A 20,448-nucleotide genomic window follows, 5' to 3' on the forward strand; every position below is an offset into this window, starting at 1 on the left:
TGAGACACAAGCTGAGAGTAGTTCAAACATGAATGCACAAGAGCCCACCATCACTAAAAGCATGCCACAGCAAGGACAGGATGTATGGAGGCCGAACATAAAAGCTCAGTCACAGAATCACAGAACAATTTTGGTTTGGAAGGGACATTTAAGACCACCTAGTTCAAACCTCCCTGCCATGGGCAGGGATGCTCAAGAGCAAAAAAAACCCTGCAAGTGCACTAGGCCCAGATGCCTGAAGTACCAAGTAGCTGGGAAACAGTATACTTAAAATATTAACTCTGCTGTATTGTCTGATTAATTGCAAAGACACAAAATAATCATATTGTGCATGCTGGCTTCAGTACTGTTCTTAAAAGTACATTTGGAAAGCAGAGAAGAAATTTAAATATGTTGAGAGACTTGAGAAAGTGGCTTTCTATATATTTGAATGAGAAATTCACATTCTAAGTCAGTTTTCAAGGTCTAATCGTGTCCCTAAGCTTAACAAACATAAAAGTAGTATCAACTGCGATAATATCTGGCAGCTTCCGTAAGCTGTCATCAGCTTTGAAATCTTCAAATGAGAAAGAAATAGAAAGAAATCATAAAACCTAACCAAGTTCACCAACAAAATTACTGGAAGGCATGTCTACAATGTGGGTGGATAGAACTTAAACATCCAAGCAAGTGCCTAACCATGCTCATTTACTTACTTTGCACAGCATCACAGAGGTGAACTAACCCTGGTCCAAAAGCGTTAGTGCAGCACTTCTCTTCAGCTAATAAACCTCCTCAGGCAGAGCTCAGTAGCTCAGGTGCAGAGCCCACTGACATGCCTATTTCACTTCTATCCCTGGTGCTACCTCAGATGTTGTTACCCTGGGTGTCTCTGCACTGCAGGAGATTTATTGACTTGATCAAGAGGTGCTGTGACTTACACTATTAAGCACTGGCTGTGAAGGAGAAGGATGTGTTTCTAGTCCTCAATCTAAAACCTAAATCTGATTTCCTGTCTTTTTGTGAGCATTGCAAGAAAAAGCAGAGCTGTGCTACACCCATAACTAATATAATCCACTGGGAAACACAACATAGGCACTGATGGAAGCAGTCATCATTAGCTGAGCCTGAAACATTGTTCCTTTTGAATTAATGACAGTGTCCAATTTCATTCCTATATTTATTTCTTTATCTGCCTCAAGACCAAAGTGAAACAACACCACAGATGTGAGAAGTTGGAGGCAATGTGGAAAAAATCTAGTAATTAGTTCATTAATACGAATTTGCCAAATAAGTATGTTACACTATAAATTTCTCTACTCTGGATGAGAGTCAGCGCAGAAATACTCATGTCAATGAGCCAGTGGAAGCTTTCTCCACCAACAACAGGGAGACCTATTTAACTCAGAATGTCTGTTAATCACATGGACTGAGTAAGATTTATCGCATCTTTAATTTCTCACTTTTTAAGACTTTGGGATTAGTTTTTGAGGAAGACACTCAATTTAGGGAAGACTGTTACTTAGCAACCATAATCTGTTTTAAAACAAAGCTGTAGCCTGTGCTTTTTTTTTTTTTTTTTTAACGAGGAAATAATAGATCTCTGTCCTTACATGCTTCTAATGAAATTAATAGCTAGAGCAAATACCTAGACTGAACATCAGGGGAAGGCCACAAGCAAGCTACTTGTCAAAGCACTATCCTTACATAGTTTGACCCTTTCCTCAATTTTGCACTCATGGCAGAGAAAGTCTCAGTTCTTAAAAAAAAAACCAAAAAATTATTTGAGAAAATTTTCCTCCAGACACTAGGTGCTGGCTGATACAGAGCAGTCATATCCATGGATATGGGAAAAATTATGCTTTTGAAAACAAATGGGAAAAATAGATACCTGGTGGGCTTCGTTCTCTGCAATAAAAATCCAGAAGCTAGCAAGAAAAATCAGGGAATATGGAGCAGCTAACCCTCAAAATCAAGTATCAGAGCAGAACAGCTTTCTTACTATGCCCATTTAAGACTCAAGCTGAGACTTTACAAAGCTGCCAAGTATACTGGAGCTAAGCTGGCCCCAGTTGTATACTCTGAAAGATTTTGGTGCTCATAATCATTGTACATAACAGGCTGAGCTACCCAAAGGCTTCAAGAAAAGGACAAGGCAACAACATATGGCCTAACAGACTGTTCATGTCTTCTCCTAAACAAGGCACAGCTTCACCTTAGACTGACCTTGCAATTACAGGCTACTGGGAGCAGTTATGCACTTGAAAACAGTCAGCACAACAAACGGCAGAGACAGGGAAAGACTCGGAAATACTGAATCCAGAGAGCCCTCAATAGGTAAGCTTTGTGTCCTGGCCACAGGGCCTGAGACAATCCTGCTCCACTCAGACCATTTGCTATCAGAATCTTCAAAAGCAAAAGAATTCTTTATACTATCACTTCCTCTGCAGATGAAACAATGATAAAAGCTCCTCCAGAGGTGAGCTTTTACGAATTTGAGGCCAAGGTTCTGAAAAAATCCTCCCCAAAATAATAAATTTAAATAACTGCAAAGTAAGCAAAGTGGGTTAACGTACCAGCTTCCTCCAGCAGCGAGAGCAGAATCTGAACAGTTTTTCCAGAGCAGTTATTAAGTAGCTAGGGAAAAATTGCAGTGCCACTTCAAATAACTCATGTCTATATGACTCAGTTCAGGAATATTAATAAAATCCACACATCCAGAGCCTGTAGTGATTAGACTTTAGGAGATACTGGATTCTGAGCAATAACCTACCAAGTTTACCATAACTATTCTGTATCTAGTGTCATTTGAGTGGGGTAAAAATAACTTATCGACTCTTGAAAAACCCCTAAATCTTAGAAATACGTTATTTTGAACTGTGAATTTGCTTTGGCTTTCTTAACCAGCCTTGAGTACAAAAGCTTAAGGATAACAATGTCCTTGTATTGTTCTTAGACCAGAAACAGTAGTTGATATATGATTTCCTTTAAAAATGCAAACACTAACATACCTGTATTTCATGGGCATCAAAAAGAAACATAACAATTATCTATAAGTATGCCAAAATCCAGATGAATCTTGTAATTTAGTGGGAAAAAATTATATACACTGATCAATCTACAGGACTACAACTAGCAACAAGTATTAAGAGTAATTTGCATTTCTTGTCAGAAAATCAGTACCCTTCTTTTACCCCCTCTAAATCAGAAGTGGCTTTATATCAAGGTACTGGAGCTTATGAGAGGTAAAACATGTTTTCCCCTGTCTTATCCTTGTGTCATTGTGAAAGGGTTATTTCTCCCAGGAACATATGAACAGCTGCTGGCTCTTTCCTCCATGATTTCGCATGACACATTTCTCACTGGAGCTCTCAGCAATTTATTCTTAATGCCTTACTGCTTTGACTAAGTTTTTTTTTACAAGTTTAGTGTTGTATACATAAAAATTAGCTACGAGAATCAGGCAGAAAATCCCTTTAATTCAACAGGCTGCATGAAATGCCTTTATGTCTGAAGATGCTAAAGCTATGGCTGAGTTTTGGTGCAGGAAGAGCATTTATTTATTTCATTTTTTAAAGGTGCAATACATGCCAGACACAGGGTTCATGTAGAGACTAGTGGTTTTAAAAGTGCCATTCAGTTTTCCACCTCCATCAGATCAGGTCAAGAATCTTGGAGAATTTATCTCAAAGAGCCAGGAAAGAGGTCACCCCATGGGGGAAAGAAAGCCCTTAAGAAAGATTGCTATACAACTGCACCACTGTGTCAGAGCACACTGCTGTTAACAGAGGCCATTAGCCAGGGTTTGCTTACATTAGTATGGCTAAAAAACAAGGGGATAAAATTCAATCATTGACATAGTACCCTGATTTAACTTTCATGGGTTTCTGACTCTAAAAAACATCAAGTGTTCAGGTTTTTTCATCCTAAAATTAAAATTACATCAATGCATTACAGCTTCAACTTTGAGGACTCTGAGCTGTCACAGCCAAGACAAGAAAGGAACTCCCAGGAGGCCATTCAACCCTTACTTGTTCATTCAGAACATGAACACTAAATCTCATTGATCTTCTGATCACTACAAATTATTGGTAAGCTCTGCATTAAACCAGACTGCTGTAAATTGGAGTTGACAGTATTATCACTGAAAGAAATGCATGAACTCTGTGTTTGCCAAAGTGTGACCTCCTGGACTAGTGGTGTAGCACTGTATCACAGCAAAGACTGAGATTTCTAATCCAACTGCCATTCTCAAGCAAATTATTTCAATCAAACAATTAACTTTGCTTAAGAATATTTCTTCAAGCTAGACATGAACTGTGACTTAACATATAAAAACCCCCAAAGGATATTGGTGCAACATTCCCATCTTCAGGTGCAGGTTCACAAGACTCACCTGCATTAGGACACTAATGCCCTTCCAGACAGCCCTCTTTCAGTGAAACCATCCTCAGCATTCTCAGAGTAGTTTGCATGCCAGCAGGATAAAAATTTGAAAGAATGAATCCAGAAATTAAATGTGGGTGTTAACACCAGAGAAGAAACTCTACCAACAAAGTTAGCAACAAGCATTTTCATATGAGGCAAAGAGATTACAGAACACAATGGGCAACTGATTTGGGAAGCTGGCATGATTGCTGGGTTTGCTAACCAACTCTGTATGAAGACCTTTCTCTGTTTTTTGTTTTGGGGTTGCTTTTTGTATTCTTGAAGATGACACATGCATATTGTTCCTAAGTTGGGGTCTTTGCCATCACCTCAATAGTAAAGAATTACTGATGAAAGTTAAGAAACAAAGGAAACAAAAGGAAAGAGTTACTTAATCCTTTGAAGGTTCTTTGTTTACATGGACCAATGGTGACATTTAATGTGGGGCAAAAAATTATAAACAAAGAAAATTGCTTTGACAACCAAAGCTTTTATAGCAATGTGGGAACTGGCATACCATGTTTGAAAGGCTTGGGAAGAAACTGAGGACACCTAGAGGAGTTCCAATTGCAGAAATTTGCCAGTTTTGTACATTATTTCCCTCTTAAAACAGCTAATGGAAATGTGGCATACTTACATACAAACATATTCACATGATCAGTGACATGTTTATGTTACATTATCTTATAATCAAAATAGTTTACTCGAGTTTGAAAAGCCAGAAGAAATTCTCTTGACAAATAGCCTCAAGAAATATTTACAAATGAACTGAAGAATATTGTCTTTGGTTTATAATTAAGGGATAGACCCAATAAATGCCTTGGGAGTCTGAAAGATTGGCACTGCAATACCTAGTTATCTTGGGCACCTGTGTTACAAAGTAGAGCCGGGAACCTTGCCCTGGCCACATCTCCCTCCCTTCCTGAAGGATACCCTGAGCAGAGCCTACTACTCATCCCAAATGACACTCAGTGGCACCTGTGCAAAAATTATTCATCTTTTCGGGCCACAAACAGAGCAGTCAGAAAAGAGGACATGACTCTGCAGGCACAGAGTAAGAGGCAAGGTCTTATCTTCTGGCTCCTGCTGATTTGGGTTAGACTAAAAACCCACCTGGTTTAATAACCTGTTTCCTGCTAGGTCCAATAGCCCATAATTAGAGGAATATATAAGAAATGGGATGAGAATAAAGTGATCCTTCCTGGCCATACAGTGTTGATTGCCCCAAATAAGAAGGGAAAGGGCTTTCTGAGTCAAAGGTTGCAACCATGGCAACTTTTAACAGCCAAAGTACTCTTCATGAATTCTTCATTAATCCCATTATTTTGGCTCTCAGACCATACTATATCACCAAGTTCCACAATTTCATCTATGCACAGTAACTTTTTTTAAATTTGGTTGCCTCTCCATTCTTCAAGCATGAATAGTGGAGAGTAACCATTTCCCCCTTCCATGTTTTTTTGCAGGAACAATCTTGAGCACAGTAGCAGTTCCTTAACTCTTTATTACCCTTCTCTAGTTTGTGTTACTTCTCTTTTGAAGCAGGGAGACGAAAGGTGAGTGCAGCATTCCAGATATGATACACTGCAGATTTATACAGTGGAATAACGAGGGGTTTTGTTTTGCTCTTCACTCCCAGCTGAATATTTCATAACATTTGTCTTTTTAAGCTTTTCTGAGCAGTAAGCTCAGTTCTTAGGGTGAAGGAGGAAGCCCAAAATTTCCTTTTCTGTGCTCTCTTTGCCACACACCCCCTTTACATTCAGAAACCAGTGCTAGAATGAAAAGAAAAAAAAAAAATCGAACATTATTCTTCATCTCAAGTTCAAAAACTCGCTACTCAAATAATTAGCCCCCAAAGTCAGGAAAGCAAGTAGTTCTGATAATTCCTCTTTGTCATACTAAGGAGCAATTCATAGTGGTAGTCAGATATTGTCTGATAGAGCACTTTTATGTAGTAAATGAAAACTCAACATTCAATTTCCTGAGGAAAACAAAACAGGGAGAGGTGATCCAACTTTCACTTCTGCAGCTCCCCAGCAGCCCATCCAGCAAAAGACCTAAAGGACAACACAAAGTTACTCCACATTTCCAGTGACACTGGGTCAAAAAACTTCAGAAAATATTCAGTTTAGATACTTCCCTGATTTGAAAATAATAATTTTTAAAAAAACCCTCCTCCTTGTTGAAACTCTGCAGATCAATCTTGGGATTTGGGTTACGAGAACAAGTTTTTAGAAATACCAAGGTTACATCAGGCAGCTTGACTGATTCCTTTATGATGCTACAGGGGAAAGTCAAGCTTGAGCTAGACTCACACTTGCACCTACAGTCAGGAAGCCATTTGGAGCACAACAACAACTATCGACTCAGCACGTTTCTGGACAATGCCGCGTATATGCCATATGTGTCAGTAGATGGCACTCTCTATATTTACTATCTATGTGTTTTGCACACTTGTCGAAAAATGCTTCTTCTCATGGAACAGTAGTAGTAGAACAAAGGTCCTTAGCTTCCCCTAGAGGGGAGCTCTGTGCTTTACCTACTCTTAAGTGCAGATTTCAGTTTTTCCAGGGCTCACAACTGGTCAAGTTTGTTGATTAGGACCCGTAAACCCATGGCAACATGAACTGCACATATGATCTGTACTTTATGCAGTTAATGGACAACCCACTCTCCCATCCACAGTGTAATAAGCCTCAAAACTGGCCCTTTCTACAAAGGCCAAAAAAGGTTCAGTATTAACAAAGCACCTGCACATGACACCAAAATGAGGTCTATGTTAAAACAGAGCCCTCTTCATTTACCTGATCAGCTCACTATCCATTTAGAGTCCTATCAACTTCATTTAGTTGTTTGTCCTTTGTATTGGAACAGCCAGCAGAGTCACGGGAAGGCAGACCAAATGCCTCTTCTGTGCACAACATGTACGCTAAGTTCCTTTAAGTTAAAATTACTAAAGTTTTATTTACAAAAATAACTAGTTTGAGGTAAAAGCTAACAGTTCCACATGACGAACTATAATCCAAAAACAGTTCAAAAGATATCTCGAGCTAACTGCTTGCCAGGACACCTGGGGAAGGGAGGCAGGTACAGATTCCCCGTGCACCACCACCCTGCTGTGCAGAGCACTACTCTTAAGATCTGGTCAGGACTGCAGGTTGGTTTCTATCAAAGCCCACCTCATGCAGCAAGCTAAGACTCATGAATATTAAGCATATCTAAACCCTTGTTTAGCCTCACAGATCTGATGAGATAACAAAGGAAGATGAGAATAAAACATGTTTCTTTTTTATTGTGCACAATTACAGTAAGCCACCCCATCAGCCCAATGGTATGAACACATAACACCAGTACAGTCCTTTAATACTTCCTTTTCTGAAAATGTTTCTAAACTATAATAATATATTATATTTAATAAATACAATTACTACCAACATTTAACTGATTCTTGATTAGAATCAATTATATTTCTGAAACAATCAAGCATCCTACAATTAAAAATAATTGATTCATTAGCACACCCCTACTAGACAATTACACAAATGCATTATTTATGTAATTAGATACATTTACAGTTCATTATTCCACTTTTTATTCTATTGTTGCAAAGCTACACATGTAAAGCCTTATTTTATAATCTTCCTTGCTTTCTACTGACGTGGAGATTGCATTTAATTTATTTACTCAATTTCAACTTAAAAATCAAAACCTGAAAGAGACGCAATCCCTACAAAAACAATAATTAAAACTCATTTATTTGTCATATGGGTGAAAAGTAAAGGTAACAAAATATTTTCTAGGGAAAACCACAGAAAAAAACAGCTGTACAAACCAGATTTTCAGAGGTTTCAGAAATACAAATTAAAATTTCTACATGCCAGGCTTTTAAATGAGAATTTGAGGGTGAGCATGAAAAAGAAGCCAGTGGAAAATCACTGTCATTAGAACTACTTCCAAGACCATGGAATGGTCTACTACGGCATCAAAACCAGTTCAGAAGTTTTGACAGTCATGACCATGAATTAAGGACCTGATATTCAGATGTTTCAGTTCTCCACATATTTTACCACCTTTACTTATGGCTGTGATTGTCCAAGCTAGCTAAGAAAACATAATAAAATCCACCAACCAAACACCACCAAAACACCACTGCCACACTTGGTCAGACCAAAGAAGAAAGGACAAATGTGTGAGAACTGGAAGGGGCACCTCTGGCCTGAGAAACAGAGGACAAGAGAAAGGCATGCTGAAAGCTCACCAAGCAAGGCATGGTGGCCTGTCTGCTAACTGATGAGAGTACTGCAGTAAGTCAGGAGAGAAAACAAGTGAATATAGAGAAATTCAAAGACTTTTCCCCTCTATCAGCACACTACCAATGGCCTCAGTAGACTCCAGAAAACAAGTCTGTCAGACCCGTTCCTATGGGGCTCTGAAACAATGGCTATTAAGGCCTCCCTTCTGATCCCTCTGGTCTAAATATGAGGTGGCTGCCACACAATTTCAAACCTGGGACTCCTGAAGCAGTGACCAAATGAAAAACCCAAGCAAAAAAAGTCTGCAAACTTCTATGCTTAAGTTGCAGCAAAACTCATTTTTCAATAGCATTACACTTTACTTTCACTTACTTCATACAAATTTTTGTAATATTTAGATCATTGCTTGTCGTACACACATTTACTTTTTTTTTTTAAGATTAGAAGAGTGAGTTCATCTAGCTGTTGCTGGTTTTACCTTTCTTAATGAAAGCTACATTATAAAGCTGACAGGGTTAATGGAGAAAAAATTACTTTTTGGGTAGAGTTCCCAGGCAAAGCTCTTCTCCCATCTTCCATGGTCCTGGTGCATTTCTCAAAGGACCTCAAAGAGGCTTCCACTCTCATTCACTGAACAAATGAGGACAGAGCAGAAGGATAAGACATTCAATAATTGCTTATGCTTGCATTCTTTAAAGTTAGATACTGGGAATGGCAGGGAGTGTAAGGAAATAAGTGATTGTTGCTCCATCCATTGATACAGTTAAAGATGTAGCACCATGGCAGTTACCTCAGGTGCCATCACAAGTGCTTCTTTCTAATGATGCTAAATATTCACATCTTCCTTCAAGCCTGGGTGAATGATCTAGAACTTTGGTGTCCTGTGTGTTTCTTGTTTTATGACACAAGTCAGCTGGCCATAGTCAGAAGCAGACGCTTGGAGAAAGAGAGCAGCAGAACAAAAGGTGAAGAGGAAAAAACTGTGATGATAACTTAACCTACTGTTCTTCAGCAATCTTGGTGCTGAAAGATATGTCCCTACTCAGTCTGACAGCCAAACATGACAACTATCATGGCAATGAGAATCCCACCAGCTGTTATTTCATTAATAACAATAACAGATTACCTTTCAGATCCTGGGAAATGGATAAGCTACTTGAAAACATTTGACGACTGGCCAGCTACATGCAGCAGAATCTGTCCATATATTACATCCTTATCAGGCACTGCAACTCTAAAATAGTTGAGGTCAGGAAGGCAGTTGAGAAAATCCTCAGGCAAAACAGAAGATTTCATGGGAAATCAGCTGCCTACATTATAAGGCAATCACCAACCAACAAAAGAAACCCCAAACAAATACTTTTAAATGATCATGCATTCATCCCTGAGTTTTCTGCATTGAATTTGACTGAAATGGACAGTTATACTGGATTTATGTTGATATATGTCCAGCTTTCCTGATTGATTTGTCTCCTCACTTTTTGCAAGTTTAAAAACTTCTCTTATTTAAAGTTATTAAAGGCTATCAAGCAAAGGAAGAAAACTATCTACCTCACTGCAACCTTGCTTTAAATCTAGTGTTTATACTGAGTAGAAAGTCTTAAGCTCCACTGTGGTTCAGAGTTACACAGCTCCAATGAAATTAAAACACACTGGTCTACCTCGCGGTCCAACGTTATTCCTCATTGCATCTGGCCTCACTTACAAAACACTTCAAACTTCATCTGCAAAGAAGCACGGCTGCCATCAAAGTCATTAAGTCTTAAAATCAGAAGAAAGTTCTTCCAAGCGTGTTTATTTAATCCAAAACATTAACATGCTGACAGCTGTTGAGCTGCTTCATTTAGCTGTCACAACAGACCATGGAGCACCATAGTGAAATGGACACTTCTGTGTATGACATCTGCCACTCTTCTATTAACTGCTGCTTCACCACAAACATTTTACCGAATAATTGATTTGGCTAGGTGTATGCAACAGAGTATCTTTTTTTTATGCATTAAAACATCTGGGGTTTTGCACTACAAGGTTCTGTCTAAAGTAATAAAGTCCAAATAGAAGATTTTTAAACTGCCATTTTTTGGCTATGACATGAGAAGGATGCCCATAGAGAGGTAACATGCCTCATCTGCTTAGGAAAGCAGACCTTCTGTAACAGAAATTGAAAAGCATTACTAAAAATGTTCACATTGAAGGCTTTAATAGAAATAAAAATTCTTAGGAAAGCTTCATCTCGCCAGTGCTGTTCTTGAATTTAAAGTATCTGCAACTCAGTGGGAAACGCAGCTCATACGAAAGCAATTTATATTGTGCCGCAGCAGAGGTAGAATAGGGTAGCTTTAATACCAAGGGGGGAAAAATCATCACAGTAGACACCTTTCCAAAATTTAATAATGAGAAATGTAGAGTACTCGTGACTCTCAGAAGTCTATAAGAATGCTTGAGAATCAACAGTTCTCAAAAACAGGCTTAAAGTCTGGAATTCTCCTACTATCAAAAACCTGAAGTCTGGGGTTTTGGAACTGACTGAAATTATTATGACAAAGTCTCCTTGAACCAAAGTTGCCAAAACTGCATGGTAAATCACAATGCCACTGAAATAGTCACAAGCAGTATCTGTAAACCATAAGACTACATAGCAAGAAATAGCCTTTTTCTTTCACCCGGAGATGGCAAAAAAAAAAAAAAGGCTCTGTGTTTTTTTCCAGCTTTGTAGAGAATATAACTGTCTCCCTAAGTTTAGCTGAGTATCTGAAATTAAAGTATTGTCCTTTAAAGACAAAAATACAATAGGTTGAAGGAATAAGTTCTCTGTTATTGTCATTTGTTATGCAATGGAGATGTGAAATACTGGTTCTGGCCTTATCCAAATGCCTGTCATTGGTCTCCAAGATAACAACCTTGCTTGGAAACAGAAACCTTTATACCTTTTACAGCAATGTTTAAATCCAAAATGAAATGAAAAACAATGAAAAGCATTCTTTCACAAGAAAGCAAAACATACCTAGCTGGCAATATCTCTGGAGGGCATCCCTCAAACACTGCTACATCCCTCAAACACCAAAGGTGCAGCCCCTGATTAGACTACTGGAATTGTATCCTTTGAGTTTGCAATAAGCTCAGATGGTAATTCCAAAATGGGAACTCTGCAGAATATGATTTAATGTTATAAGATGGGAAGACAAAAAAATAATGAAGGCTGGGATTGCTGACTTGTACATCCGACAAATGACAACTTTTGTGCTCATTTTGGAGATATTCAACATGCCACTGGACCTGAGCAATCTCATCTACTTTTGAAGTTGGATCTGGTCTGGGTGGGAGGTTAGGGCAGATGACCTCCAGAGCTCCCTTCTGGGGAGCATATCACAACAGGTATCAGAGCTTGAGTTCTCCAAATAGGGAAGTTATTCTAGTTACAATAATACTTAAGTCTTATCAAAGGGCTTCTCTAGATCTAGAGTCATGCATCCTTTTAAATAATTTATGAGAAATAAGCATAGGAATACTGGGATCAACACACTCCTGCATGTAGGTAGATGGGACTATTCTTTGATTACTGACAGCTTCCCATTACAATATGAATATTTTCACCCTTTTTCATAGGCTGAGATGATTGCCTAAGTTTACTCTAGCATCTAGAAACAAGTACTTTCACAGGGCAATTCATCAACATCCTAAGATATACGGGATAGCTTGCTCTGTCCAGCTGGCTCTTCCTCTCCAATGACTACAGAAGGTAGAGATGACTACTTTAGTCCAGAAGTCTGGCTTTTAGACAGACCAAATTCAACTACACAAATCCCATAAGTTACTGGCCAGGGAGGAACCAGTAACTACTCACTGGGATAAGGTTCTCCATCCCTCTTGTTTACACAGTTCTGAAGGTGGCAAGAGAAACATAAGTCCTGCCCAAGAGCCATAACTAGTCTCTTCATTATCCAGAGGTGGAAGGAAGAAAGATGACTGTTGTGGATTCAACTCCTGAAGTGCTAAGGGCCAAACTATTTATAAACTACAATAAGTACATCTTCCTTATGCGCCTTGAAAGTGATTTTCAGAGTTAAATTCACCAGTGATACTAGCAGAGGCAACCATGAGCATACCCTTGAATTACAGTAACTTAGAATGAACTTTGAAAATCTTCCTAAGCAATTTATAAGGGGAAACTCCAGAAGAAAAAAAAGTTAGGTTTGTTTCTTAATTTACTGCAGAAAGGAAGTGCAGGTGTTGCACAAATCTCTGTATCTACCAACATAAGTGAAACACCTCTTATTGGGGGTTGTTTTATCATCTGCTTTACTACAGTCTTACAACACTTGTTACTGCCACTCAGGGACACATATAGGCCTAAGTTAAACACAGCATGGCAGGCTGCCTGATGCTAAGTGGATATCTTATCTTTCTTAGTCCTACCCTTCCCATAAATCCACGTCCATTTCAATGAACAAAACCACTGTTTCATGTGCATTGATGAAAACTCTTCAGTCAGCATGGAAATAATTCTAGGTTTATACAGGAACACATCAGAGTAGAATCTGTTCCAATGTTTGAATTTCAAAGATCCATAGAGTTGAGCTCTGCATTCACACATTTTCAAGGCTCTTCCTAGAGCGGGGGTTTTCAGCAGCTGCACAGTGCTGCAAGTTGGCGTAAGTTCTTGTTATACTGCCATGGGCTAAATTCAAAATCCTGGTCTAACACTGATGGCAAACTACAATTAGTACTGTTCCTACACAAAAAAAAAAAAGAAGTAATTCATAAAATCCATCATTTTCACAGCCACATAAAATTTTATCAGTAAAATGTTCAGCTTTTCTGACTTCTGTTCACTCCTGCTAATTTCTTTTTCTGGATTTTGTATGAACTGCTGCATTTTATAAAAGGAAAAAAACAGCCAGAAAAATGAATTAAAGTTTTACACTGGGACAAATCTTTTGTAATTTCCAATTCCTCTACCCATTCATAGAAATGTCAAACAAAATATACAGTCTATCATTCCAGACGACAACTAAGGTTCATGTAATTAAATATTCTGTCCTGGACATAAGCTAGCATCAGACATTCAAAGAACAATACAACAAATCTATACATTGTAAATATATGTTTTAGTCTTTTGTCTCCTGACATAAGAGAAGGAATTTATCCAAAGCAAATGTTCCCATTATTCCTACAAAAAATTAATACACTTCTGACCCCTGCTTCAATACCTTCCTGCAAAGAGTTACATTACTAATATAAATATATTAAAAAAATAAATCACAGTAGTATAATATTTTATCTTATTTTTCTAAATTTACCTCAGGTTATCTTGAGTACTCTCTAAATTCTTGGTAATTTGCCAAATAATCTTACACTTCACCACAACAGTGAAGCTAAAGTATTTTCAAAAGAAAAGAGTTTGCATTGTAAAAGCCTTTTAAGTGTTGTTTGAGTGTCTCTTAATAATTGAGGTGAAGTTCCTTATCATGTAATGCATTCTAGGTCTAAATATGTTCTTCTATGCTTGGAAATTCTTTTCCAAGATTACAAATGAACATTCAGAAGACAGTCTAATGATACATCACTTTAAGTCCTCTATGTCCTTCTTCACTGATACAGTCAGATCTTCTTTTCCAGTTTCTTGTTTCTTCTTGAAAATACATACAGGTAGGGTTCAGCATAACACTGCTGCGTGTTTGGAGAAGGAAAGGTGGGAAATTCATTAGTTTACAACTAACACTAACTTATTATTAGTTTCCATAGCCTGATGCGTTAGAGCAATAAATGGAAGAAATTCCTGAGGGGATATAAAGAACAGTGAATAAATGCTATAATGCACAGAAGTGCAGTGACCACCCTAGTCAGCTGTTTATTCAGTGTCTACCTGCAGCTGTGAGCCATGCCCAGTTAGCAATATCAATACCTTTCCCATAGCCCTGAATTGTAGTTGAAAGAAGACATCTACATTTGCCCTCCAATAAAGGCTGGGAAGGAAACATCTGATTCAATGATACCTGTTGGCGTAAGGAATTAAGAAGGAGAGCTGAAGAATATGGTCAGAGATATATCTGTGATCAAGAAGATGCTGAAGGACACAAAGGCCATTATAACAAACCACTTGAACAGCTATACAGAACAGGACCCAGCTGTAAAGATTAACCCAACAACTACACAGGGAAGAAGCTGGTTGCTAGTATCATCTGAAGGCCAGGCAATATTACAATCAGAAGCCAGGAGTTTAAGAGCAAGTACTCTATCCTAGAGAAAGGTGGGACTGAACCCTATGAATGTATCCGACCTTTCACCCTTGAGATCAGGCATTAATGCCATTCTCAATGCACAAAAATCCCAGTAAAATAAGAATTGGAGCACAGGAGAGAACCGAGGACACAAATGCTGCCCATTTCCATGTAGAAGGACAGAGGTGTTGTAAGAGACTAGCCTTGCTAAATCATGACTTCCTTGACTTCCTCATTGACCTCAAACACAGGAAAGCAACTTACCAACTAGGTCAGATCACTAAAGAAGAGCATAAAAGAATGGCGCAAGCAGCTGGAGCACAATGAAAGATGTCAAGACACAAAACATGACCATAAGAAAGAAAGGAACCCTATGATCACAGCTGAGCAGAGACCAGGTCAGGCACCCTTCTAAAGCTGATCTGCCCATAGCCTGCCCTTAAAGTCAGTGCTCCAGAACACCAAAGTACTTACAATATCTAAACATGAAGTAGAAGAATATATTTTTTTTAAAGAGGCAAGTCTCAGGTTGTTCAAATAAGATAGATATAAAAAGCTTTGAAAACAAAGTTACTTTCTCCCTACCACATGTTTACATTTTTCCTTTTTAGTTTTGTTCTAATCCAGTAGCCACTATGCCCCTCCTAGATGTATAAACACTCCAGCTTGCTTCTGGCCCCTGTGTCTCTATTACCTGCCTGTCTCCCAAGGCCCTCTCTCCTCATTTGATCTGTTTCAAAACCAAGATGCCAGTCTACTTTCCAGAAATGTGTCACTCATGAGCGTGCTCTCAGGAAAGGACCAATCTCCCTCTCCAGAGATTTCCATATAGTTCCAAGTTCAAGCAACCTCAAGAAGAGAACTATGCAAGCTATTAAACATAACATAAAGTATCTATGCAGTAAGCTGTGAACAAATGAAAAAAAAAAGCAGATATCAGCTTTTACAACTAGAAAGACTACAACTATTCAGAAAGAACGCAGAGAAGATGCAGAGAAAGCCAGAGGGCTTAATGACTTCTTGCATTAGTCTACATGAAGGAGATGTATTGGTACCAAGCAGAATTACAGCAACAGTCAGAGCTCAAATAGAACAGAGATTATTAATTACATTTTTCAAATTTAGTTGGCCTGACAAATATCAGTGAAGATATATAAAAAATAGTTGAACTGACATGAGAACTGATACCACCTCTGTGATATCTCATGAAAGACAGGTGAAAGGGCAAAGTGTATCGCCTGTGCTTAGAACAGCAGGAAAGAGGAACTGAAAAATCATAGACAACTCAAGCTGGACTTCAGATTCAAGAACATTTCTGGATGAAGCAAACCATTGTGTGCAGCTGTATGGTAACACAGACAGAAGTGATAATCAATATGAATTTGTTAAGAACAAACTGACAGAACAATCCAATTTCTTCCCGTGTGCGGTTAAAAGGCCTTTTTAGCAGAAGAGGAGTGATTGTCATACATCTTGACTACAGTAAGTCATGCTGAAATCTGAAAACAGAAATTAGATAATTGTACCCACAGAGGACCAATGTTTCACTGTCAAATAGAAAGATGTATTGCATGGTGCTTCAAAGGGTCTGTCCAGGGCTGGCCTTTTTCAGCTTTTCTCTTAACAACCTAGATGATAGATAAAAAAAACCATTCCTGACAGTAAGAGAGATTGCCAGTATGTTGGAGGACTGGCTAATGATTCAAATATTTTAACAAGCTGAGGAAACAGTGATTACTCAATCACAAATATAAGACAAAAATAAGCTAGTTAGTAACAGTTCTGTTAAAAGAAGGGTGTGGGGGTGTCACCTGGGGGCTATTTCTAATGAATCACAAGCATAACACTGCACAATCATTTTGAATCTTTAAGGAATATGTGCACTAACAGGAGACATTTGAAAGCAGATCAACAAGAACTGTCAGAGGTGAAAAACCTAAGGCACAAAAGAGGAAAAAAAAGAAAGAAAATAATCTGTTCTCCATACCAGTGATGGACAGGACAAGTAATAATGGGCTCAAATGCCAACCAAAAAGATCCAGGCCACATTTTAGGAAAACCACTCATTTGGAATAATAATGAAATACTAGAATAAATTGTCAAGGGTAGCTATGGATTTTCCACCACTACAAAATAGAACTGACAATCTGATTCTGCTTGGGCCACAAGGAGAGCTTCTCCAAGTCTCTTCCAAAGCAGTTTTCCAAAACAATAAACTACTGTCTCCTCTCTTAAGGGCATCCTGTTACACATCTAAATTTCCTTTATATAAATACAATTTATTGTACAATGGACACAGTTTCAACATTTCTTATTCTAAATCAGTCTAAATGTGCTAGTCACAAATATGAGAAAACACTGTTGGCATCTTTGGAAGCTAAAGTCAGAAAAAAAACTCGCAAGCCAAAAAAACATACTCTCCAGGAGACATGTTTCAATTTTGATCTCCCATCCATTTTTCCCTTTCTAAGAATGTGTTTTCTAGTAAGGGTTTGGTTCTAACCGCTAAGTGTGAATCTCCAAAAGGATTCAAAGTTTCCAGCCATAAGATAGGGATCATTAATAGACTTTACCCCAAATTTTTCCCTGATGATTGGTTGGTATGGAAGTCAAACTCCAGAGCAAAACTGTAAGGAAGAAGTCATCATCATCATCATCGTCATCATCGTCATGGCTAGGCTTTGCGAACGAAGATTTGGGAAAGGCTCTATCCACGTTTGTTACAAGAACGCTGGTGGATAATAAGGCCAATACGAGATAGACATGTCCGATTGCAAAAGGTACAACAGAAAGACTCCTTAGGTGGTATATTCTGCAAGGCACGATTCTTTCTGTGTTGTCTTTTCTCCTTGAGAGTGATCCTGCATGTGTTCTCAAAGGCATCAGCAGCGTTATAGATGGTGTGTCTCCAGGCCTCCCAATTGGAGGCCAGAGTAGACCAGTTATGTTGGTCAATATGGCCAAGGCTGAGATGTTGTTTCAGGGAGTCCTTGTATCTTCTATTTGGGGCTCCTCTCTTGCGGCAGCCGGTGGCAAGTTCACCATAAAGCAAGATCTTAGGGAGGCGGTGGTCCTTCATCCTGGAGACGTGCCCTGCCCAACTCAGTTGTGTTCTCAGCAACATGGTCTCAATACTTGTGACTGCTGCTTGTTCTAGAACAGATGTGTTGGTCACATAATCTGACCAGTGGATGCTTAGGATTGTACGGAGGCAGCATTGATCGAAGTGTTCTAGGAAATGCAGGTGGTGGCGGTAGATGACCCATGATTCGGAACCATATAAAAGAGTAGACAGCACTATGGCTTTGTAAACACTGATCTTTGTACTTTTCTTCAAGTGTTTACTACGCCATACTCTTTTGTGGAGTTTTCCAAAAGCACTATATGCCTTTGCTAACCTGTTGTCTATCTCTCCATCAATCTTACCATCGGAGGAGATGAGGTTACCTAGGTAATTAAACTGCCGGACTGATTTGAGCTCTGATTGGCCAATGGTGATATGGGGATGATGGAAGACTTCCTGAGGTGCAAGTTGATAGAAGACTTCTGTCTTCTTTAAGCTGACTTCCAGCCCAAAGAGCTCAGCAGCATCTGCAAAGCAGGATGTTAAAAGCTGCAGAGCTGCTTCTGTGTGGGCCACAAGGGCGGCGTCATCAGCATAAAGCAGCTCCCGGACAAGATGATTTAAGGTCTTAGTGTGGGCCTTCAGATGCCTTAGGTTGAAAAGGCTTCCATCAGTACGGTATCAAATGTAGATACCATCCTGATCCTCGAGGTCTGCCATGGCCCTTTGGAGCATCATGCTGAAAAAGACTCTGAACAGGGTTGGTACAAGAACGCAGCCTTGTTTCACACCACTGGTAATTAGAAAGGGCTCAGAAAGTGCATTGCCATATCTGACTTGGCTGCGCTGATCCTCATGGAGTGAGATGATCATTTTAAGGAACTTGGGGGGACATCCTAAATGTTCCAAAATCTGCCACAGACCTTTTCTGCTCACAGTATCGAAAGTCTTGGTGAGATCAACAAAGGTTACATAGAGACCTTTATTCTGTTCCCTACACTTTTCTTGCATTGTCTGAGAACACATACCATGTCTGTGGTACTCCTGTTGGCTCTGAAACCACATTGGCTTTCAAGTAGAATTCCTTCTCCTATAGCGGGTATTAATCTTTTCAAAAGTATTCTTGCCAGGATTTTACCAGCAATGGAAGCAGAGTAATACCACGGTAATTTGATTTAATTCCTTTCTTCTTATACAAGGTGATGATGACTGCATCACGAAGGTCTGATGGTAGTTCACCTAGTTTCCAACAGTGCACCACAGACTCATGAAATTTAGCATGGAGTGCTTGGCCCCCATATTTCCAGATTTCAAGTGGAATTCCATCAACCCCAGCTGCCTTGCCGATTTTCACCTGCTGTATGGTCTTAAGAGTTTCTCCCAAAGTGGGGGCAATATCCAATTCATTCTTCACCAGTTGTTGTGAGATGGACTGAATTGCTGAGTCTTGAACTACACAGCCAGTACTGAAGAGAGTCTGAAAGTGCTCAGACCAACGATTCAGAATGGAGGTTTTATCTATCAGAAGCGTTTGACCATCAGCGCTGAGTAGAGGGCTTTGGACCTCGTATGTAGGCCCGTATGCTGTTTTCAGGGCCTCATAGAATCCTCTGTGATCACCTGTACCTGCACATAATCGTGTTTTTTCAGCTAGATCAATCCACCACTTGTTCTGGATGTCGCGGAGTTTCTGTTGGAGCTTGCTGCATGCAAGACGAAAGGCTGCTTTTCTTACCTGACAGGATGGCAGTGCAAGGTGTGCTTGGTGGGTGGTTCTCTTCTTCCTCAACAATTCCTGGATCTCGATTGTTTTCATCAAACCAGTCCTTGTTCTTCTTGAAGGAGAACCCTAAGGATTCTTCAGAGGACTGCAGGATGCTGTTTTTAATATGGTGCCAGAGTGCTTCAGGAGAGGGATCTATAGAATCTATAGAATGATTTTCAAGCCTAGTTTGAAGATTTGCCTGGAATAAGGAAGAAGTACTATACCATTAATCACATCACTAATACAGTCCTAATAAACTGAGTTTCATAACCTGTGAATGCTGATGGAATCAGATAAACCTGCTCTGCCCAATGTTTTAATCAACTCCAATGTTTGCTGAAGGCCATGGTAGTGTAGCCTATAAATATATAGGTGCTCTATTCACTTTACTAGTGAAAACACAAAATAAGAACTGAACAGATTCAATAGAGAAACTTAACTTTAACCCTTGGAATGTATCAAAGCCAAAGGAGTTAGACAATAATAAGATGCTCCAGCAAAGCTTCTTTACTTCTTTAGAATTGTTCTGAAATAATTTCCAAATATCAGGGAGATACAATACCATTCCTTGTTAAGCCTCAAGACTTCTTTTGCAAAAATTTCATGGTGTATGTCCAATTAAATTAATTTGGTTGAAGTTCAGTACATCATTCTTCATTGTGGCACCCATGGTGAGTACACCACAAACAAGCAACACCATGGCAGTTCAAAATAATGCAAGGTAAGAATAGAAAG

The sequence above is a fragment of the Pipra filicauda genome, unplaced genomic scaffold, assembly GCF_003945595.2.
Source record: "Pipra filicauda isolate LSUMZ 115617 unplaced genomic scaffold, ASM394559v2 scaffold41_size5083284_pilon, whole genome shotgun sequence".
In the NCBI taxonomy this organism is placed as follows: Eukaryota; Metazoa; Chordata; class Aves; order Passeriformes; family Pipridae; genus Pipra; species Pipra filicauda.